This window comes from Alligator mississippiensis, chromosome 1, assembly GCF_030867095.1.
Source record: "Alligator mississippiensis isolate rAllMis1 chromosome 1, rAllMis1, whole genome shotgun sequence".
Taxonomy (NCBI): Eukaryota; Metazoa; Chordata; order Crocodylia; family Alligatoridae; genus Alligator; species Alligator mississippiensis.
The window spans coordinates 212,579,903-212,603,793 of record NC_081824.1 but is presented as its reverse complement, the minus strand read 5'-3'; the positions used below and the strand labels follow the sequence as shown (position 1 = coordinate 212,603,793).

The 23,891-nt window shown below is 48.3% G+C and overlaps 1 protein-coding gene across 1 annotated transcript in view; it reads right to left on the bottom strand.

Moving 5' to 3' along the window:
• COMMD1 (copper metabolism domain containing 1) overlaps window positions 1-23,891 on the bottom strand; it is a 179,892-nt gene that overhangs the window by 86,893 nt on the left and 69,108 nt on the right. The gene's annotated exons all lie outside the window — the stretch shown is intronic.

Below are 23,891 nucleotides of genomic sequence, written 5' to 3'. Positions count from 1 at the left end.
ACTTGCTCAAGCACATGTATCAGGGTATGCAATGAAGCGAGCAATATTGTGCCCTTGCTGGCATTTCAGTGCAGTCAGAAGCCTTTGCTTTGTTCTTGAACATTTCAGAACTCTTCAAGTTAAAATAGATCAATTCCATTCTCAAATTGCTCATTGCATCTTTATTTCAAGTAAATAAAAATGACTGTCTATTCACCTGACAGCAAATAATGCAGGTGACAAGTAAAAAATACTCAGTAAAACCAGTTTTGAGTGAAACACTGCATATTAGCTTCGAAGATGCGTGATTGTTTGTAAGCTTGTGGTCTTATGATTGTATCTGCGAAACCACAACGCATCCTTCCTGGTGATCCAAAGACAAATAATTTTGAGCCATGTTCAATAGGTTTTGAAATGCACTGGAAGGTGGTCTGCAAGTCGACCATACTGGTGCTGCTGCTATTTGTCCCTGGAGAATGCCCCTGCACGTGTGTTCTGGTGCATGGCAAGTTGCCCTGGGTGGGGTATGAGAGGCTGGGGTAGGGAAGCAGCCTTACCTCAGGTCCTGGGGGCCTCCCAGGGTTGCAGCAGCAGTGATCCAGGCAAGCGGAGCCTGGCTGGCAGCCACAGCATGGCTCTGACTGGCCTGGCTCGGAGTTCTGGTTTCAGGTAGAGCATACTGCAGCCGTGTGCACCATGCTCCTTTTTTTTGGCGTGGATTTTTTTTATTTTTTTGTTTTTTACACTGGGATCTCCAGAGCCCCTAGCGACAAACTGTTTCTTAATATCCAACTGAAACTTCCCTTTGTGTAACTTGAAACTGTTGCTCCTTGTTCTGTCATCTGCCACCACTAATGACAGTCTAGCTCCATCCTGTTTGGAACCACCCTTCAGGTAGTTTAAGGTTGCTATTAGTCTTCTGCAGATGAAATAAGCCCAGTTCCTTCAGCTTTTTCTCATAAATCATGTGCCCCTGCCCCCTAACCATTTTTGCTGACCCTTCTCTGCACTGGACTCTCTTTAATTTGTCCACATCCTTTCTATAGTGTGGGGCCCAAAACTGAACACAGTACTCTAGATGTGACCTCACCAGTACTGAATACAGGGGGAAAAGTAAGTAAAGAATAACACAGTGTTCATCAAGGGATCTTAATTAATACCTAAAGATGAACTGCAATCTCAAAAAGTGAAATGAGTTTATATCCTATTTTCTTTCCTTGACAATGACAAAAGTCTGAAGGATTTGGGGTGGTTTTAAATTATCCAATAGGGTTAAATTAATACTGTGTGATTCCCTTAGTACTTGGACTGAATTTGCATTAGAACCCATGAAAGTGGTTAGCAGCCATTAGTTTTGTAACTGCCATTAGCATGGTTACCTAAAACAGTAGTCAGTAACCTTTTCAGGCTGTGGGTTGGCGTGACCCAGCTGGGGTCAGAAGTCAATGGGCACTAGGACCCAGCCACTGCTGCTTCTCCCTGTCACCCAAAGCTGCCGATGCCTCACATCTGTGAGCCAGCTCCTTTGCACAGGCTCCACACAAGGCAAACCCCATCACTGGTCCTGCTTGTAGCAGGGCAGTGGGGTGTGCCTGCTCCTTTACGGGAGCAAGCAGCCCAAGAGGCTGCTTGCAGATGGCACAGGGTGCTAATGAGATACTCATCTGACCAGAAGCAGGATCAGGCTGGGGCTATATAAGCCCAGAGCCTGGACAAGTCAGGCAGCCTCACTGGCAGCCACAAAGTGAGGAGCTCCTGAAAGCAGAGCAACAGCTGGGCTCCTGCGGGACTTGGATTTATCTAAACAATTCTGCAGGCCTGGGAACAGAGGCAAGTTCCCTGGCCAGAGAAAGCAGGGGTTTTACAGGCAAGTAGCCTTTGGTTGATGGTAAACCCTTAGAAGGTTTGAGGCATTGGCCAGATGGGCTGCAAGCAGGACCAGGTGTCCAAGAGCCCAGAGGAGGGGCTGCATGCAGGACCAGGGGTCCAAGAGCCCAAGGGGGCTGGGGCTAGCAAGCTAGTTTCTCCCTGGCAGCCACAAGGGGAAGAGCTCTGGGATGCTCTGGGATCCTGAATGGATCGGTACCCTATCTGTGGAAACCCAGTGAGGCTCAGGGAGTTCGCAAGGCTAGCCCAGGGCCAGAAGGTATGCTGGCGCTCACTATAGGGGAGGAAAGGTTTGCCCTCTTAAAGGGGCAGAGGACTGTTATGCTTATGTTACAGCCTATTGTTTACATTGCAGTTACACCAGTGGTTTGGGTTGGGACTGCAGGGGCAGTATATGGAGGTCCCATTAGTGCCCCGAGGGACACACGATGGTCTTGAGCCCTGCAAAGGCAGGTTCAAGGCTTGAGTGACCGTTGAGCCCAGAGTGGGCAGACAGTGAGGCCACAGAGCCAGACAAGGGCAGGGGCCTGGCACCTGACAGGGGCCTGGAGCCCAAGACAGGCACAACCAAACAGGGGCCAGGGCCTGGCCCCTGAAAGGGCCAAACTGAGCTAGTGCCTTAAAGCCAGATCCAATATAGTGGGCCCAGGCTAGAAGGCCTAGCTGAGAGTAAAGGGGCAGAGGCAAAGGAGGCCAAAGCCCCAACATGTGAACAATCTTAGGGTAACACCCACTAGGTTTGGGGCATGGTATAGGGGAGGATTGGAGCCATGCAAATAGTCCCAAAGGCTTTAGGTGCCCTGCAGTGACACTGTCACAGAGGGTTATAGCTAGGGGCCTGAGGCCTGGGCAAAGCATAAGAGAGACAAGTAGGGAGCCAAGGAACTGCAGTGGGGTCCAGGTGGACTGGGGCCACATGAAGGCCTGTGGGCAGCCTCCTTATTCTTCTTCTTATTATTATTATTCCACCAAGGCATGGCAGGCAAGAAGGGAAGGTGCCCTAAGGGTGGAGCGGCAAATGGTTGCAGAGCCAGCGAAGGCATCATGGCCATCCCTGGGACCCTGACATGCTACTCTACTGTATCTGATGAAAGGATGCAGCCTGATGCTGTCTGGCACCAGGGGAATGCAGCTGTATTGCTTCCAGGTTAGGAGGTAGCTGCAGGCTATAATCTGAACTGGAAGAAGGATAGCTGTTCTCAAGAAGCACAGGCCAGCTACCTGACTCACTCTCTTAGTAGAATCACATAAAAATATGGATACAGCAATTCTACTTCTGGTTTGGAAGGCAGCTATGGGCTGAAAGTGGGAAGCAACCAAAGCCATGTTCCTGCAGTACTGCAAGCAAGCTAATTTGCTGTGCCTAGCAACACAGCTAATTATACAACAGAAAGGAAGAACCTCCAGAGTAGCCCTGTTTACTTCTTGTTTATGTGGCAAGGTAGAAAGGGTTATTTACTCCAACTCCAGGACAGCGTTCAGAAATGGAATAAATTCTACATTTTCAAAAACTTTTTTTTTTTTAAATCCTTGGATGAAAAGTGCAATGAGCTGGGCTAAACTCTGCACTCCTTTACAGACACCCAACCCCAGGGAATTTGTGTTCTGTAGGTTGACAGTCACCTGAAATGGCATTTAACAAGCAATAACACACATTTTAATATCCAAAAAATTCAGTGAAAAGAAAATTTATATAATTGCATGAAGCCCACTCTACAGTCAAACTGTCACGATACCTAGTACAAAAAATATTCATAACTAAAAATAATGAAGGTAAATTAATTCAAGAATTCAAGCACTTACTGTTCCAGAATGTTGAAGAGAGAAAAAAGAGTTAGATTTAAGAAAAATTAATGCACACAATAAAAAAAAAGAAATCAGAAAAACAAACCAAAAGAAAAAGAAGACAGGAATGTGAGAAAGATAAAGGAAAGAATAGATTTGTTGCAAATGATGCATCAAAAGCTTTAAATGACACTTTTGTAAGTTCAAAGAATTACTCAGAATTATGCAGTTCTTTGGTGGTACCTACTCAATTTATACTTGAAAGTGTGATTCCATTTAAGACATCTCTAATTAACATTTTTCTCTCCATCTTATCTTTAAGTTAATAATTATTGTTTGCTCTCCCGGTATTCCTGTGATGCTGACAGACTTATAACAAAAATGTTCGGAGTCTTTATTAACTCGCACAGAAATTTATCAAAGTTGAAGTCCAAAGGACAACCTGATGTGACCCCCAGTTGTAAAAAAACCGATCAAAACCTAAAACCAAAGGAAGAGAATGCATTTAGGATCAGCTGCTATCTGAGATAATGTTACAGATAATGATACTGTTGCATTTGTAAAATTACATATGCAAGCAAAGAAATTAGTCACCGGAAATTCCTTTTGTGCTACATCCTCCTTTTTTCTACTTACCCTTGGAAATAGTGATGGTCATATAGCATGAAGGACAGCTCCACCTACCAGCAAGCAAGGAGACAGCCTCTCAATGAAGTCCTCTAGAAAGCATGAATCTCTCCAGAAGAGAGATCTGAAGCATGAGAAGCTAAAACGAGAAATGTTGAGCAGGGTACAAAATACCTCTCCTCATGGCACTGAGGACAGGAAGGACAACCAAAAAAAATTCTCAAAGTGATCTTCACTTCACTACATATTTCCTTCTCCCCCATCACATCAATATGGACAGCTCCAGCATATATCGGATGTAAAGAACAACAGCATGTGGAAAGTTTACAATACTGCAGCACTGTCCAACTGGCAACCCCTGAGCCACATACAGCACATGAGAGATTAAATTATGGTCTAAGGACTCTTGCTCAGCTGCCACTTCCGGTATTGCTTAGGCTGAAGTGCGGGGAGGGGGAGAGAAACAGTGTAGATATAGCACAGGGAGGCGAGGGTGAGTCCAGGGCCATGTGGGCACACAGTGCAGCACCAAGGGAGGGAATATGGTGCAGCAGTTGGCAGGGGTGAGGAGGAAGAAAGGAAGCCACAACCCTATGAAGCCCATCAGAATGGGGTCCCTGGCTGCCTACAAGTTGGACAGCTTGAGACTACTGCATCACTTGTACTCTGAAGAAGATATCAATAAACGGATCTGGATCTAGGCTAGGCATGGGCAATTATTTCGGCTGGAGGGCTGCTTAATGAGTTTCGGTGAGCTGCTGAGGGCTGCAAGGGTAGCCCTTCCCCTTGACAGGTGCCCCACCCCCTGGTTGCCATTTTAGGACTGGAAGTCCTGCCCCTAACCCCTGACCTTCACCACCAGAAGTCCCTCTCCCTGACCCTGGAAGTACTCCTTTTGGGAGGAGAGGGTTGCCATCTTGGAACCAGAAAAAAAACCAAGTCATATACTAAAAGTCAAACTCATGGCCCACGTGGCACTGCTGCCCAGTGGCATGTGGCTTGGCCAGAGCTGCACGTGGTGGCAAGGAGCACAGCCAGGCTGTCTCACCTCTATTGCACAGGGCTCCCTGCGGCACACATGCAGCTCCCGGAGCGCTCCCTCCCATGCAGGTCCTGGGACTCTGCCCAAAGTGGCAGGGAGCCCTGCCCCCTGCTTCCCCCAGGGAGTGAAAGCAGCCAGCTCCATCACGCGGGGCTTCCCTCCGGTGGCGCAGAATGCTGGGAGCTGCACGTGCACCACAGGGAGCCCCGCGCAACAGAGGTGTGACAGCCTGGCTGCGCTGCTTGCCACCATGTGCAGTTCTAGTAAGAGCCATGTGCCACCAGGCGGTAGCACCTGTGTGGGCCATGAGTGCTCCCAAGGACCCACCACCTGCTGCTGAAGCCAGTGGCGGGGGCTGTGTATTATGGGGGGGCAGTTTGTGTGGGGAGGCCCCCACAGCCCCCCACCCAAACCCTGGCCACCTGAGCTCTGCATTTCCTCCACTTCCCTGGGCATGGACTCGGCACTCCCACCAGCCCCACGCTCCAGTCTCACCCCCGCCGCAGCTCCCCCTGCCCCCACCACTTCCCGACCTGCAGCCTGGAGCACGCACTGCAGCAAGGAGATGAGCAGGAGCCTCTAGACACTGGGGAAGCTGAGCAGGTCCCCCAGTGGCGGCAGCAACGGCAGCAGCAGCCCTGCCCAGAAGCTGTGTGCTGGCTTCCGTGCACGAGGGGTTGGGTGGGGTACAATTAGTTGGTGGGTGCCTACAGGCCAGATGTGCCTGGTGGACCAGATCTGACCCATGGGCCATATTTTGCCCACCCCTGATCTAGGCAATAGCTTATTCTATGGACATTCCTAAAGCACTGTATTTGAAGGCTTCAGTCAGATGTAGCTTCTTGTGTGAAAGAACTGTCTAGGTTTTCTCCTCTTTTTCTCAGATGGTATATCAGACGATATTCTGTTTTTGGTATCTGAATGTAACAAACAAGGGGTTAAGAAAAGTCCCCTCACATTCACATCTGTGACAAAGTGCCAATTAGATAGTAACCATTATCTTACAGGCTTTACAGAATTCTGTCATTTTCCTGACTGCAGTGTCCAGTAGGACACCCAAGTCTATAGTGTACATGACCCATGGTGTCAGAGAGGGAAAAACCCTTTCCTCCACCCCAAGGGAGAAGAGCCTCTGGATTCATTAATCACAAGGAAGTACTAACATAGAACAACAGTGTCCACATTCTGGTTGCCTACAACTTGCATTCAAGCAACTAGGAGCTGTAACTAAGAAACTCCTTGTAACATATATTGTATATGTTAAAATACATACCCTGACCAACTACCTCTTTGAATCAACTGCCAGAGATGTTTCCATTAATTTCATTGGTACAAATTATTGTAAAGTACACTAGACGCATTAACTTTTGAATTCAAGACAGACTATCCTAACATACCAATTGTCATTGCAGCTAACACTGGAGCTCCTCGTCTCTAGTGAAAGCACTTTAAATCTGATTCCTATCACACTGGCTTCTCTTACACAAGATGTAATTGCATACGCTAGTATTTTCAAAGACTTAGATATGGCCTGATATGCTGTTTGCACAAAAGTTCTGTAGGGAAAACCCCCTAGAGAGGCTGGCCAGGTGTCCTATGATGCACCACCAGAAAGGAGAACCAGGATCAGAAGGAAGTGGTCTTAGGACATGCACTCTGCAGGTTTGCCAAGAAAGACAGACTCAGGAAGTAAATCCCCAGGAAAATACAGCTGTTTCAGACAGCCCACAGGTAGTAAAGTGTTATACCAGGCTGTCCATTTAAGGCAGACTAACAGTGTTTCCTGCAAGGAGGGGGAGAGGGGAAATGGAGGGAAGGAAGACTGCTGCACAAGTACTTCAGTCATTTCAGAACATTTAATCATCTCAAGCAATAGTGCCAAGCCCCATTTTTGCAAAAAACAAGTACCCCAATGTAATGAGGCCACACTAGGAAAGAGAAATCCTACAGGAAAGTGAAAATTGATGCTCTCGTAAACCAAGTCAGTCTAACACAGCGGATTGTGCTTTATAGAATCACTGGTTAACAGAATCAGCTGTTTATTTGAATCAATATGGGAAAATGAAACCTTTTGTATATTATTACATGTAAAAATCACTCATATTAGAATCAATTTTCAATTTTTGGCAAGGCAATTGGTGCCTCCTAATATGGGGGGGGGGGGCACCAGCAGCCGATTCCCAGCTTGGGTAGGGGGGGGGAGATCCCTCAGCGGCTGATCACAAATTGGAGGGCCAGGGACGGAGGGAGAAAAAAAATTTGGGGGGAGAGACACAAAAGTCTAAGGGGGAAGGGGCAAAGGAGGGAGGGAGGCTGGGACTGGCACCGGGCAGGGATTGGGCTCGGCCAATCTCAGGGGGTGCACGTGCACCCCCGACGCGTCGCCAATGGTTTTTGGAATCATTTGACTGGAGAAGCCTGAGGATTTTGCAGTTTTGTGAGGAGCCCTCTGCAGCTGCAGCCCACAGGGGGCTGGAAGGGAGCAGTCAGGCAGGGGCTCCATGTGCATGTGTGTGCTCACACATGCACATGGCCACCAGGCAGCCTGAAGAGCAGCTCCCGCAGGTAAGTGTTAAGGGGGGGGCAGGAATTTAGCCCCCATAGGGAGAGAAGGAATTGGGCAGGGCTGGGGACCCAGTGGCAAGTGGGACAAGGCCACAGGTGGCTCATCCAAGGCGCAGGGGCCAGGCTCCCTGACAACATGCCCCCTGTGTGTGTGGTAGGCTCTGCACCACTGCCCTCACTGCCTGTGCCCACCCTCACCCCGTGTACAGATCTGGGGGGCATGGGCCCCCCCTGCCCTTCTGGGAGTGCGCACTACACTGGGGACCTGGCCTCAACCCCCACACGTGAGCCCACAGCGGGCAGCAGCAGGTGGGGAGCTGGACTCTGCTTTGCTGCATCAGCTGCCGCCTCCTGGCAGGGGGCTGCGGACCTAGGTCCCTGGCCCTGTAGCCCTGGCAGCTGAGGGCCCCCTCTGGATGGGGGGCGAGGGGCACCAGCAGGGATGTGGGGAGGAAATGAGAGGCAAGAGCAGGGCCAGGGGATGTGGGGGAGGAGTGACTATCTGTGTTCCTACAAAAACGGGTCTCCTTTTAATGGAATCAGCTGATTAATAGAATCAAATTACCATTTCCCAGAGTGTATTTCCAAAGTTACTTACAGGGTGCATCTACCTATTATCAAGACAATTATCCCATAAAACCAGCTATCTATTTGGGCTTCAAATCTCTGTTTTTATCTGCTTTTACCTCTATCTGTGAAGAGGTAGTTTCTTCACCTGCCCACTCTCTAACCAGTCTGAGTTCCTCTTTATTCAGAATATTAAACTCTAAATCCATGCAACATGCTTAGTTACGTGCAATGGAAATTCTGACAGAAACTACTTAAGAATTAGGGGGATACATCGTGGAAAAAAATCTATGCCCAGGTCAGTAATATTCACTCATGCTAGCAAGCCCAGCAGTTTCAACAGGCCTATTAAGATATATAAGGCCCACTCAAGTGAAGAAAAAAATGCCCCCCCCCTTTTTTTCTTTTTTTTTTTTTTTTATAATTGAGTTTATTCAGCAGCTTCTCACTGAAAACAGGATTGGGATTTTTTTACTACATCTCATGCTTTTGTATCCAACATTGTGTTTCTTCAGTAGGTTGGCCTGTGTTGTGGCCTCCTTTTATTACTCTAGTCTATAAAGTCTAACAAGTACAACCTTCATTATTATTAATGTGATTTCTCCCCACTTTCAGAAGTAAATGCTGCAATAGCTCTACCTAGAAAAGGGGCACTTACAGTTGACCCTCTGAAGTAGGATCACTATCATGAAGCAAAATCTGTAGTGATCGTAAGAAAGTAGGGCTGGGAGGGAACTCACAAGGTCATCTAGTTCAACCCCTTGTTCAAGGCAGAATCATCCTCCCCTCTGGCACCTCAGAGACCTCCACCCAGATGGAGCCCCCGGTTCCAGGCTCCATGCAGATGGAGCCTCTGGCTCTCGGCTGCGGGGGCTGCCTGTCACTCTTTCAGGCTCTAGGGCCCGGGAGCTTGGCCACCTCCCCTTGTGAGGTCTGCTCCCTACTGGGGTCTCTGGTGCACCAGCTGGAAGAGCTCCAGGTTGCAGTCCACAGACTGCGTGCCATCAGGGACTGTGAGCAGGAGATTGACTCCAACTGCCAGGCCCTTCTCCCCTGGGAGGCAGAGGGTAGACCACGGTGTCTCTCCAGGACAAAGGAGGACTTGGGGACCTCCCATTCCGTCCAGCCCCGGGGTGGACCAAGGTGGTCAAGGGGCCCAAGGCCTGGTGCACCAAGGCCCCCGCCCCATTGGAGCTTTGCAACAGGTACAAACCTCTTGCAGCCCCAGCAGAGCCTGCTGAGTTGCCAGCTCCTGCAGGCAACACAGGCTCTACTGTAGCTACCGCCCCCGCTCTTCCCAGGACAAAACGTAAAGTGTTTGTTGTGGGAGACTCTATCCTGAGGGGGAATGAGGGGGTAATCTGCCGCCCCGACCCCTTAGCCCAGGAAGTTTGCTGCTTCCCAGGAGACAGAATCCAAGACATTGTGGAGAAGATCCCTAAGCTCCTCCAGCCCACTGACCACTACCCTATGCTTCTTATCCATGTCGGCACCAATGACATGGCTCAGAGTGCTCCCAGCCGGGTCATGAGGCGCTACAAGGATTTGGGAACGGGGCTAAAGGGTCGTGGGGTGCAGGTGGTGTTTTCTTTGATCCTCCCAGTCTCGGGCTACGGGCTGAGGAGGGAGAGGAGGATCCAGGTAGTAAACCAAAGACTGCAGTGCTGGTGTCATCGGGAAGGCTTCAGCTTCAATGACCACAGCCTGCTCTTCGGTGAGAGAGGCAGCAAGCTGCTGGAAAGAGATGACCTCCACCTCTCTCCCCTGGGGAGGAGGTTCTTCTCAGCCAGACTGGCTGACCTGCTTCACCGGGCTTTAAACTAAACCCAACGGGGGGGACCACTGCCACCACCTCCACTGCTGGCCCGCTGAGCAACCCTTGCAAAGTCAGCAGGCCAAGGCACTTAAGGAAGCCCACCCCTGTTTCAGCCCTGGAGTGAGTTGTGGGCAAGGCAAGGGCCCCCAAAGGGATGTTTGCCTGCCTGTACACAAATGCCAGGAGCTTGGGGAATAAACAGAAGGAACTTGTCCTCCTACTTAACACAAATAATTATGATGTCATAGGGATCGAGTGGACAAAATGGGCAGGAGTGTAGATCTCTATGTCAAGGAAAGGAATGCGTCCCTGCAAGCCAACACTGGCACCTATGGTGGATTACTTGAGACCCTCTGGGTTAAAATTAATGGGGAATACTGCACAGGGGATACTATGGTGGGAGTCTACTACAGACCCCTTACCCAGGGTCAAGACCTTGGCCAGGAGTTTGCCAGGGAATTGGCTGAGGCCGCATGGTCCCAATGTATGGTTGTCATGGGAGACTTTAACTACCCAAACATCTCATGGGAGGCGCACTCAGCCAAATTTGAGCAGTCACAAAGCTTTCTCTCGTGCGTGAATGACCTCTATCTGATGCACAAAGTCTACGGGCTGACAAGAGGTAAAGCGCTGCTCAACCTGGTACTGGCAACTGGGGATGACCTAATCAGTGACTTAATGATTGAAGGGAAGCTGGGTGACAGTGATCACAAGCTGATCACCTTCACCATCCGTCATAAAGCTGGCAAGTCAGTCAGTAATTCAGAAGTCCTTGACTTCAGGAAAGCTGACTTTGACAAGCTAAGGAGGCTTGTCAGAGAGGCCCTAAAAGGCCACAACCCAATGGAGAGGGGAGTTCAGCACAAGTGGTTGCTCCTCAAAGGAGCAATCCTGGATGCGCAAGCAAAGTCTATCCCATCTCGGAGGAAAGGCAGCAAAAGGGCACAGCGGCCCCCTTGGCTCTCCAGGAAACTAGCAGACCTCCTGTGTTTTAAAAGGAAGACCTACAAAGGATGGAGGATTGGAACCACCTCCAAGGAGGAATATTCTGCACTAGTCCAGACCTGCAGAGAGCAAACCAGGAAAGCCAAGGCTGTGACAGAACTCCAGCTAGCTACAAATATCAAGGACAATAAAAAGTCCTTTTTTAGATATGTGGGGAGCTGGATGAAAAAAAAAAAAAGGGCAACATTGGACCCCTGCTAAACTAGATGGGACAACTGACAACCAATGCCCAGGAAAAAGAAAACTTGCTAAATGGGTACTTTGTTTCAGTTTTTCACCAGTCCCATGGGACGCCCCTGCCCACTGTGCGTCAGCAAGACCTGGGTGAGGGAGATTCCTTACCCTCCATCGAAGCTGGCCTCGTGAAGGAACACCTTGACAGGCTGGATACCTTCAAGTCAGCCAGCCCTGACGGTTTACACCCAAGGGTACTCAAGGAGCTGGAAAGCCCCTGGCACGGATCTTCGAGAACTCCTGGTGCTCTGGTGAAATGTCTGAAGACTGGAAGAAGGCCAATGTGGTGCCTATCTTCAAGAAAGGGAGGAAAGTAGATCCGTCAAACTACAGGCCCATCAGCCTGACTTCTATCCTGTGGAAGGTCTTGGAAAAGATTATCAAAGAGCCATCCTTAACAGACTAGCTGACAGCAATATCCTGAGGGATACCCAGCATGGGTTTGTTGTGGGTAGGTCTTGCTTGACTAATCTCATTTTCTTTTACAATCAGGTGACCTATCACCTGGACAGGGGGAAGAGATTGACGTCCTATATCCTGACTTTAAAAAAGCCTTCGATCTGGTATCCCATGATCACCTCTTGGCAAAACTGGCTAACTGCGGCCTCGATCTCACCACGACCCGCTGGCTGGGGAATTGGCTCCGTGGTCGGACCCAGAGAGTGGTGGTTGACTGGAGCCAATCGTCGTGGTGCACGTTCACCAGTGGGGTCCCTCAAGGCTCTGTCCTAGGCCCTATACTGTTTAACACCTTCATCAGTGATGTAAACATTGGTGTCAGGAGCGGGCTCGCCAGGTTTGCCAATGACACCAAACTCTGGGGTAAATCATCCACACCTGAGGACAGGAGGGTGATCCAGGAAGATCTTGACAGGCTCAGAAAATGGGTGGATGAGAACCTGATGGTGTTCAACATCATCAGCTGAGGATGGCAACCCAAGTAAAAGACAACAAGAAATTGTTTTTTAGATATATTGGGAGTAAAAGGAAGGCCCAGGGAGGAATAGGACCCCTGCTAAATGGGCAGAAACAATTGGTGACAGACAGGGGGGACAAGGCTGAACTCCTCAACGAGTTCTTTGCCTCAGTGTTCCTAAGTGAGGGGCACGACAAGTCTCTCACTGGGGTTGTAGAGAGGCACCAGCAAGGCGCCAGACTTCCATACGTAGATCCTGAGGTGGTGCAGAGTCATTTGGATGAACTGGATGCCTTTAAATCGGCAGGCCCGGATGGGCTCCATCCAAGGGTGCTGAAGACACTGGCCGACATCATTGCAGAGCCACTGGCGGGAATATTCGAACGCTCATGGCTCATGGGCCAAGTCCTGGAGGACTGGAAAAGGGCCAATGTGGTTCCCATTTTCAAAAAGGGGAGGAAGGAGGACCCGGGCAACTATAGGCTGGTCAGTCTCACCTCCATCTTTGGTAAAGTCTTTGAAAAAATTATCAAGGCTCACATTTGTGAGAGCCCGGCAGGGCAAATTAGGCTGAGGGGAAATCAGCACGGGTTTGTGGCGGGCAGATCGTGCCTGACCAATCTAGTCTCTTTCTATGACCAGGTTACGAAACGCCTGGACACAGGAGGAGGGGTGGATGTCATATACTTAGACTTCAGGAAGGCCTTCGATACGGTATCCCACCCCATACTGGTGAACAAGTTAGGAGGCTGTGATGTGGATGACTACACAGTCCGGTGGGTGGCGAATTGGCTAGAGGGTCGCACCCAAAGAGTCGTGGTGGATGGGTCGGTCTCGACCTGGAAGGGTGTGGGCAGTGGGGTCCCGCAGGGCTCGGTCCTTGGACCGATACTCTTTAATGTCTTCATCAGTGACTTGGACGAGGGAGTCAAATGTACTCTGTCCAAGTTTGCAGATGACACAAAGCTATGGGGAGAAGTGGACACGTTGGAGGGCAGGGAACAGCTGCAGGCAGACCTGGATAGGTTGGACAAGTGGGCAGAAAACAACAGGATGCAGTTCAACAAGGAGAAATGCAAAGTGCTGCACCTAGGGAGGAAAAATGTCCAGCACACCTACAGCCTAGGGAATGACCTGCTGGGTGCCACAGAGGTGGAAAAGGATCTTGGAGTCCTAGTGGACTCCAAGATGAACATGAGCCGGCAGTGTGATGAAGCCATCAGAAAAGCCAATGGCACTTTATCGTGCATCAGCAGATGCATGACGAATAGGTCCAAGGAGGTGATACTTCCCCTCTATCGGGCGCTGGTCAGACCGCAGTTGGAGTACTGCGTGCAATTCTGGGCGCCACACTTCAAGAAGGATGCGGATAACCTGGAGAGGGTCCAGAGAAGGGCAACTCGTATGGTCAAGGGACTGCAGACCAAGCCCTACGAGGAGAGACTAGAGAAACTGGATCTTTTCAGCCTCCGCAAGAGAAGGTTGAGAGGCGACCTTGTGGCTGCCTATAAGTTCATCACGGGGGCACAGAAGGAAATTGGTGAGTATTTATTCACCAAGGTGCCCCCAGGGGTTACAAGAAATAATGGCCACAAGCTAGCAGAGAGCAGATTTAGACTAGACATTAGGAAGAACTTCTTCACCGTTCAAGTGGCCAAGGTCTGGAACGGGCTCCCAAGGGAGGTGGTGCTCTCCCCTACCCTGGGGGTCTTCAAGAGGAGGTTAGATGAGCATCTAGCTGGGGTCATCTAGACCCAGCACTCTTTCCTGCCTATGCAGGGGGTCGGACTCAATGATCTGTTGAGGTCCCTTCCGACCCTAACATCTATGAATCTATGAATCTATGAAACACCAAAAAATGCAAGGTTCTCCACCTTGGGAGGAAAAACCTGCAGCATGCTTATAGGCTCAGCAGTGCTACGCTGGTTAGCACTATAGATGAAAGGGACCTGGGGGTCATGATTGACCACAAGATGAACATGAGCCTTCAATGTAACACTGCAGCTAGTAAAGCGAACAAAACGCTGGTTTGCATCCATAGATACTTCTCAAGCATTCTCCCATTGTACTCGGCCTTGGTGAGGCCACAGCTGGAGTACTGCATTCAGTTTTGGGCTCCACAATTCAAAAAGGATGTGGAGAAGCTTGAGAGAGTGCAGAGGAGAGCCACGCACATGATCAGAGGTCAGGAAAACAGACCTTATGACGAGAGGCTGAGAGCCATGGGACTCTTTAGCCTGGAAAAGCGCAGGCTCAGGGACCATCTGGTGGCCACCTATAAGCTTATCAGGGGTGTTCACCAGGATCTGGGGGAACGTCTGTTCACCAGAGCCCCCCTAGGGATGACAAGGTTGAATGGTCACAAACTCCGCCGCGACTGATTCAGGCTGGACATAAGGAAGAACTTCTTTACTGTCCGAGTCCCCAAGGTTTGGAATAGACTGCTGCCAGAGGCAGTTCAAGCACCCACTTTGAACGCCTTCAAGACACACGTGGATGCTTATCTTGCTGGGATCCTATGATCCCTGCTGACTTCCTTTCCCTGGGGCAGGGACTGGACTTGATGATCTTACGGGGTCCCTTCCAGCCCTAATGTCTATGAAATCTATGAAATCTAACTAAACAATCCCAGCCAAGTTTCTGTCTAGCCTGCTCTTGAAAATGTGCAGGGATGGAAGTTGCACAATTTCTCTAGGCTGCCTGTTCCAATATTTTGCTACCCTCATAAGTCAGGAAGTTCTTCTCCAGCCTAAGTTTCCCTTGCTGCAGTTCGAGGCCATTGCTCATAGTCCTGTCCCCTATGGCCAAAGAGAAAAGCCCATCTCCATCCTCTATAAATCACCGTTCAGGTGATTTATCAAATACCCATTCAGTCTTCTCCAAACTAAATACCCCTAGTTCTTTCAGTTTTTCCTCATAAGTCATGCACCATTGTCCATCTCTCTCCCCTACTGCTTTTAATCTTGTACCCTGAGATATAAAAGACCCTTTGACTTTTGTGAACCTCTGAAGTGGGGTAGGACAGCTGTTTAGGATACAGCAGGGCATGATTCTTTGTTTCAGTATTTATATTTGTATGCGTCTCCAAGAAAAAAGTTTGGCTAGTTAACAGATTTTTGTTTTGTTTTGCTTTGTTTTTTAATGAGCTAGCATACAATGAATTACTTTTTAATATTTCTTCTCACTTGTTCCCCCTATGACCGATAAAATGCATAGTAAAACAAAACTTATTGGTCATTTACAGCGTTTAAGTGTACAGAAATATATTTGTCAAATTTACTATATGTAATTGCCAAAAATAAATTCCAAATTAATTTTGACTGTTAAAACCAGTTTTTGTTTCAGTTTGGGAAAAACTAGCAATTACAGACTCTTAATTTTGGTTTGTGGAGAAGGTGAAACAATTCAGAATCATGTACATGCTGGATGAGAATGAAGAGAACTACAACTTTATTTTTAAACAGGATTGTGGCAAGCAGGTTTCTAGTGCAGTTACCTTGAGCCATGTGGTTATTTTTAAAAATAATATATTAGTTAAATTACGTTGCAGATTGTATTCTTATATAGCACAAACTGCCTATGATACTACAGCATACACATACTTTTAACATTATTTTGGGGTCAAAAGACCCCTTGCTGTATTGGTAAACAGTACTAGCCCTTGCAACAATTACTGTATTTACTCAAATATAAGATGACCTTGCCAATAATTAGATTCTATATATGGAAACATTTATAAATGTGTTATAATTTTCCAGGTATAGAACCTAATTCTTGGAGGTCTGCCTTGATTCTGTCCCCCTCCCACTGCTACAGCAGGGAAAATAAATAAGTCTTCTACCTGCAAGCCCTTCCTACCTCCTTACTGTCATACCCTTAGTTTATCCAGAATTGATGCATGTTATGTTTTTTGAAACTGCTGCAAGTTTTAGCACATGTCCTCCATAAACACACTTGTAAGAAGCTTGTGCACATACCTATATTTAATACAAACTATGCATCTATGTCAGTTCAGAGTCAAAAGGCTTGTAATTTACCGCATAGTTCATTCGGCTGGGCCCCAGCAAAAATCAACTGCATTTTAAGCCATGGTGACCCTCAGCTCAGCACTACTCAGTATGTGTGTACTCCAGATACCCCTACAAAAGATTCATGTGCTACTCAGCCCCCCCACTCATAACTGGAACCAAGTCTTGTCACAAGTCCTGAGATCCTGGGATAGGGTTACACTAACCTATCCTTATGGTAGGTTTCCATCAGTATAGACCATGTGTTTTACAGTCACACAATGTTGGTTGCATTTAATCAACTTTATAGATGGTTTCCATTACTGCTCACAGGCTGTTTTTAGCAGCAGTTTAATTTACTGAAGCTTCCTTGTATACAAATGTAAGACAAGGGGCTTTTTCCCCCATGCTAACTTGGGGAAAAAAACTCATCTTGTATTTGAGGTAAAATATATACAGCATGCTTGAAAAAAAAGGGCAATAAATTAAGCACTGCTCTAAGTACGGTGGCCAAAGCCTTTAGGTCCATTTACAATGAGCTTTTAAATGTTTTAGGGAATCACATTTAGATTCTCAAAACAATTTCTGTTAAGATTCCTTTTAGAACAAATGGGCAGCATTGCAGTTACGGCTAAGTCGTGGAACTGTCCTCATCCTAATGGAGAAATGAAAACAGGCATTGATAGCAATTCCCATCTCACTGCACAGCACATTGCACATGAAGATCCTTGTGCCCGAATCCCTTACTGCTTCTGCAGCACAATGTAGTAAGCTCCTGATAAGCAGAAAGCTCTAAGTACAACATTAAAAATGCATCTTTTCTAAGCAAATACAAGGACTCTGTGGCAGGAATTAAAGATTTCTGATGTTTAATCATCTTGGAATCAAAGGAATGAAACATTTATAACACTCACTTGACAAGTACATGCTGGCACTGTGACAGCATCTAAGAGCACCATGGTACCTGACGGGAACACTGTAGTATTTGTCTAGTATCCAGAAACCTGTAGGTCAGTGATTCTCAACCATGGTGCTGCAGGGTGTCTTGAGATACTTTCCAGGGTGACACAGGGTTTCATATGATGTTGACACTGTTAGGCATGCAAACATGATTCACCAGATAAAGCCAGAGATTTCAAATAGGAATCTACCATGTTAAAAACATGTTGAATTGTTATGGTCTTTCTGAGTTCTTTGCCACAAAAGAATTTCTCTATTATTTTTCCATAGTTAAAAGACTGAAAACTAAGAGCTGGCAATTTCCAAAGGATGGCTCTAGTCCAGGGGTGGGCAAAATACAGCCTGTGGATTGAATCCAGCCCACTGAGGGATTCTGTTCAGTCTATGGTGGATCCCTTGGTCCCACCTAGCACAGAGGGCAGCCCAAGCTGTGGCACGTGAGGCTGGTCCTGCCACCCTGAGGCACACAGTGGGGCTGGGGCAGCACAGCAGCTGGACTAACTTCCTGGCAATGCCAGCAGCAGCAGTTTCTTCCAGTTGCTGCCACCACCTGACCTGGTCACACCACCCTGGTACCCCAGCCTCTCTGCCCTGCACCCACCACTGTTGGCAGGACCCACATGGGCTGGCTGTGTGGCTGGGCAGATAGAATGGGGCCACAGGTGGGTAGGAAGTGGTGTTGGGGAGCAAGACAGGCAGGGAAGGCTGGGATCATGGGGTGGGAATCGCAAGGCAGTGACAGCTAAGGCTGGGGCAGAGCCACAATCCACTGCCCACATAGCCCTGTGATGGGCACAACTTCCATGGCCAGCAGTGTGTGGGAAGCAGATTGTGGCACTGCCCCAGCTCCATGCTGTCACCACCCCAAGATCCTGGACCTGACCCCAGACGCAGCTTCCTGCCCTCCCGCAGCCCCATCCTGTCCACCTGTCTGTGCGCTGTGCCCATGTGGGTCCTGGCTAGTCTCCATGGAGGCCCTGGGATCACTGGGCATTGACAACGTGGGGCCAGGGCCGCACTCCACTCCCCACATGCCCCTGCCCACAGAACCAACTCTTGTTGCAGGGGCATGCAGATCATTGCTCTGCTCCAGCTCCTGGCCCCGGGTTATCACTGCCTCAGCCCCACTTGCCTGTCCCACTCGTGGATGCTGCTCCCTGCCTGCCCACAGCCCCATTTCAGCCACCTGGCTGAGCACACAGCAGAGCTACTTAGGAAATTTTGGTGGGCTGTTGCACGGGTGATGGGGCAGTGCTGACCCACCCCACAATAGCTTACCAAAACTCTGTGTGTGACCCACAGGCCCAAATAATTGCTCATTCTTGCTGTAGTCTATCAAAAGGTGCCTTAAGTCCAAAAACATGAACCACCACTGCTGTCATTGTTTCAAGACAGACTCTGTTTTGGGTTTTTTTCAGAGAAGGAAGGCCATTCATTTGTGGTATGGTTTGCTGTAAGAGAATAGGACTTGCAGCTGAAAAAAATAAAAGGATAAATTGGTGCTATTTTATCATCCTTCCTTTTCCATGTTCTTGTGACAAGGTATTTAGCAGAATTTGCAGATTCACTGGAATCTGATAGGGCCGCGCTGTGAGCACTTCTGCTCTGGCTTTGAACTTGCAACTTCTGGGTTGAACTTGGGTAAGCATTTCTGTTTCTTCGAACTTGCAATTTGCACCTAAGCACTCATACCACCCCACCCCCACCCCCACCTTGTGCTCATGAATCTTAATAATGATGGCTCCTCTTGGTGTATGGGTGAACACAACATGCAATCACAGAGCAATTCCTCTGTAATTTAGCCTATGTTAAAGTCTAAAGAGCAATCTGGTTTTTTTAAAAATCACAAATTATAAACCCATTTTTAAAGCCCCTTATGGATTGACTGTAGCTTAGAAAGCAGTGGAATCTTAGACCATTCAAACCTATCCCTCAAGAGTAATAAAAGAGAGGTTGAAAAATAATTAAAACCTCAGACTAGAATAGTAAAGCATGCTGTACTTGAGGAACAGAATATATTGTCTTGGGTAAACCAGACATGATATCTAGGAGTAAGCTCCTGAATTGCAGGGTCTTTCAAAGTCATGCCTTCTGTCTTGCAAGCTGGCTGACTGACCAGACTACAGCAAGAGGCTGAGAGTCACAATCTCTTGCCTGACTAAATCCTGCCAGAAGGAAGAAAACAGCATGAAAAAAAATGAAGGCATGGGACACAGAGAAAGAATTACTGCTTTTTTATGCAAACAGAGTTTTATAATGAGTTAGTGATAGCGTTCATCCATATTTTCCTCCCACAGTCAGTGAAGAAAAGAGCTACTCATATTAGAGTCTCAATCCAGAAACCTGTAGGTGTTTCAAGACAGACTATTTTGGCTTTGGTTTATTTCCCCACTTAAAACAGGTTATAATATGCCCAAGCTAATAACATCACGTTTAAAAAATGTAGGTAACATTTCTATCAATCTCAATGAAGTAAGAACATCCTACTGACTTCTGAAGTGGTCTTCTGATGTCCTGGGAAACAGCTGAATTGCTAGCCCCACTGAAATTTCAAAGTAAGTGGTGTCTTGGGTACCTACAGCCTTACTTACAATGGGAAAAGGGACAAATTTCCAGTAAAGATAAGGCCTGCATAGGAAGGGGGTGTGTAAGCAGCCCAGCAAAGAAAAGTTACACAGGTACCTGAGCAATTATAAAGTACATGTGTTCTGACCAGACTAATGAAAATTCTATAGACAGGAACAACACCACCACTATTTCTTAATATTTGCAGGAGGGAGAGGGAGACCCTGTTTACAAAACTGAAGATGTACCTCATGCATCTGGAAAATATCAACCTTCTATTTAAAAGTCTCCATTTCTTCCTCGTCTTCACCCCAGTCTGATGCATCTAGAATACAGCGTGGTACTTTCACCATTTCGGTGAAGGCAATTTTATTAAAATGCTTAAGTCTCTGCCAAGCCACCGATCAGGGGCACACATCAGTCATGAAAATACATGCAAAAAAGCTGATGAAAATCTATTTATATATAAATACAAGTCACATGATTAAAAATACATCTCAGATGCAGAAAAGCCTCACCTTTTTCTCAATTTAAATCAGCCCTTTTCATCCTTCTTGTCTTTATACAGCACTGAGCCCCAGAGCAATCTAAATGACAAGCCTGCAGCATACTAGTGGGGGAGCAGTGTAAGAGACCGGGGTACATGAGTGCGAGCCATTTAAAATAAAGAAGTAAAATTAAATTAAATCATCTAGGCACGTAGTATTAAAAGTTTATATCAGTAGAAGGTCTTGAGCACACCTTAAAGTTTTGAATGGTAGAGATACAATATGTGCCATACACACATGTGCATTTGAAGTGCTCCACTCCTTGCCTCCCTGAAGAGGGAGAATGGGAGGCAGAGACAGCCCATGAGCGCATTCTTGTCCTCAGGAACCTCTAGAGACCAGAGGCCATGAACATGCAAGAAATCTCTCTCCAGTCCCCTGGCAGGATAGCAGAAATCCATGCATCTCTCTCAATTTCTGGAATGAACTTCCAGAGATTCCTGAGGACAGCAAAACACATGGAAGAATGCTCTCTTTCCCCCTGCCCTCAACACCCAGGGGGAGGGGGTCAGTAGAGCACTTTGGGATGCTGACCACTGGAGCATGCAGGCATTTCAGAAAATGCTTCAAAACTGTTCCTAATTTTTAAGGATCCATCTTGAAGCACTCTGGCCATATTTGAAGTACTTCTTTGATTGTGCATGTCTGTACACTTGCTGTTTGGAGTGCTTTAAAAGTGTTTGGAGCATTCCAAATAGCACATCTGTCCTGGGCCAGTGTTTGCTTAATCTAAGAGCACTTACCACTGGAAGAAGTAAACCTGTTTCAGTACACATTCCAACAGGGAGAACTGTGTTTCTCTGAAGAGATCTATCCCTTTTGCATATACACCTTGCTCTTCAGTTTGAGAATGTATGTTCAAGTTTAGGTGAGTCCAACTAAAATCAACTAAAGTCAACTAAAATCAAGTAGTGTCTTAGACACTACTGGGGGGATGAAAATGTTTTTTAATATAATACAGTTGTGACGGGAGCCATATTTACTCATGTTTGGGAGGGAGCCCCGGTTACCCACAGATTTGTACTTTGGGGTAGAACGAGTCTACCAACAACATTTGACTCACGGTCAATATGCACAACAGCTTCGGGACCGTCTACATTGTGCGTACTGACTGGCAGCAAAAACTGCTGGAAGAAACCAGCAACGCCATAAGCGGCTTTATGATGCTCGAGCTCGTGAGCACGGGTTACAAGAAGGGGACCGGGTGCTGCTGCGAAACTTGGGGCTAACTAGGAGACACAATTGCTGATTGGTGGCTGGCTGAACCCTATACAGTGGTGCGGCAACTGGGAGACCTCCCAGTATACGAGATCTCCCCTGAATCTGGACCGGGTCCAAGTCGCGTGGTCCACCAGAACCTCCTGCTGCCTACTGGTGAACTGGTGGGGCCCCCTCAGCCCAAGAGAGAACCACGAGAAGAGAGGCCTAGGTCTCCCCGTAGAAGGAGGCCTCACGCCATCCAGCTGGCAGTTGTACCTGCAGCTCCCCCGGAGGACTCTGACTGGTGGTACCCTACTGACTTTCACCCGAGCTGAGGACCTGTCACTCCTCAGGGCTAAGGGGAGATGGGGACTGCTGCTCGTGGGGCCCCGCCTGGCGAGACCGAAGGAGAAAACGTCCCCATGCCTTTACCTGCCAGTGGGTGAGACTCCTCGAGTGAGAGGGAACCCGAGTTGCCAGGGCCCTCGTGGAGTCCTGACCCAGACCGCACCCCACAGCCAAGGCCGGAGCTTTGGCCAGTCCACCGCTTCACCCGTGATGCCCCGGGGGTGCCAAAGGAGGTCCCCATCTCTGCCCCTTGGGTCCAGTAGTCCCCCAGGCTGAGGCCTGCGCTTCACCAGGGACAGTGAAGGGTTCTGCGGGGGAGGATGTGACGGGCTAGCTGGCAGTGACTTAGCCCAGGGGTTTTGGAAGGGCAAAAGATGATTGGAAGACTTGGATTCCCTTTACTCACCAATCAGACCCCAGATACTCACCCTCCGTGTCCCCTGATTGGCCCCTCGGGTCACCTGAAGGGGGATAAAAGGGACAGCACGGCTGACTCAGGAGAGACCAGCAAGGAACCACAAAGAAGGAGCTTCAAAGAGCTGGCAAGAACTGGGCCAGCAGGGCGGGAGCAGTTGCCCCAGAAGAGCCTGAAGGAGCGGGACGTGCAGGCAGCAGCTGGACCCTCAGAAGCGCAGCATGCGGCCGGCAAGAGAGGCCCCCCGCTGGGCTCCTAGACCCCCTATGAGAGGCTGTGGCCAGCACAAGAGGCTCCCCAGATCTAGCAAGGATCTGAGCAGTGACCTGAGAGGTTCCCAGCTCTGCTTCCAGCTCCTCCAATAAGAGGCCAGGCAGCTCGACATGAGGCCGCGGCTCCTGGAAGGTCAAGACCCCTTGCAGCTTGGAGCAGTACCAGCACTGGTGGTTGTGTGGTAGAGTTTCTTCCTACCACGTGGGAGATCCAAATTCAAGTCCCAGCTGGGGTGAGTGAAGTAACAGGAAGAAATCCTTGTTGCAGTGGAAAAGTGTCATTGTGTTTTCCCTTTTTCCCCACCTCCAGGTATCTAGGCCCTATTTTCCCTGTTATTTGACATTTTGTATTTTGTGCCTTTTATATTTCACCAACCAGTATTGTTTGTTGTGCTGTTTGTGTTTTATATTTTGTTAACCCTGTCTTTTGTCAATGATTGTAAGTGTCTAACCTTTGTTGAATCCTGCCCCCTCGGGGCGTTGTAATGTCCCCTATACCCCCTGGTTTATGCCTGTTATGTTCCCAGTACTGTTCTCTGATCAAAAGGTATATGGTTAAGGCCCCATTGGTGGTCTGGCTCTGCTCGATAGGGGAGTCCCTACACCTCCCACAGCGCTTGTGTACCTGCTTTGACCCCTTCAGTTGGAGAGGGGGTACCTCTTGGAGTACCACCGGGTTACACAGTGGTATAATAACGGAACCTGTAAAAACCAGCCTTATGGGGGAATTATGTGCGTTTAGTCTATAAGCCAGAAACTGTCTAACTCAGAAATGGAAAAAGAATTTGGGGCCCATTTGTAGAATCACCCAGTATATCAAAGGAAGCACTTACTTTGTACCTGGGTGTGGTACAGGTACAGGCATCCTGTTAGGTGCAGAGGTGAGCACTGAGCAGAGGAGAGGGGCTGGACAGCAGAAAGCACTAAGCAGAGGAGCTGGAAGGTCCCCCCATAAGACAGAAACCTGCCTAAACTACACCTTTCTCCCAGTCCCGTGATTCCATCTTAGACAGGTTTCATTGTATATGAATGATATACTGCAGATGAAACACATCTTTGTTATTCAAACACATCTTTGTTATTTAAAGAGACACCTCACAGCTGGGTTCAACAAAGGGAAGCTTGATTTCCTTAGTAAAACTATTAAATCTCC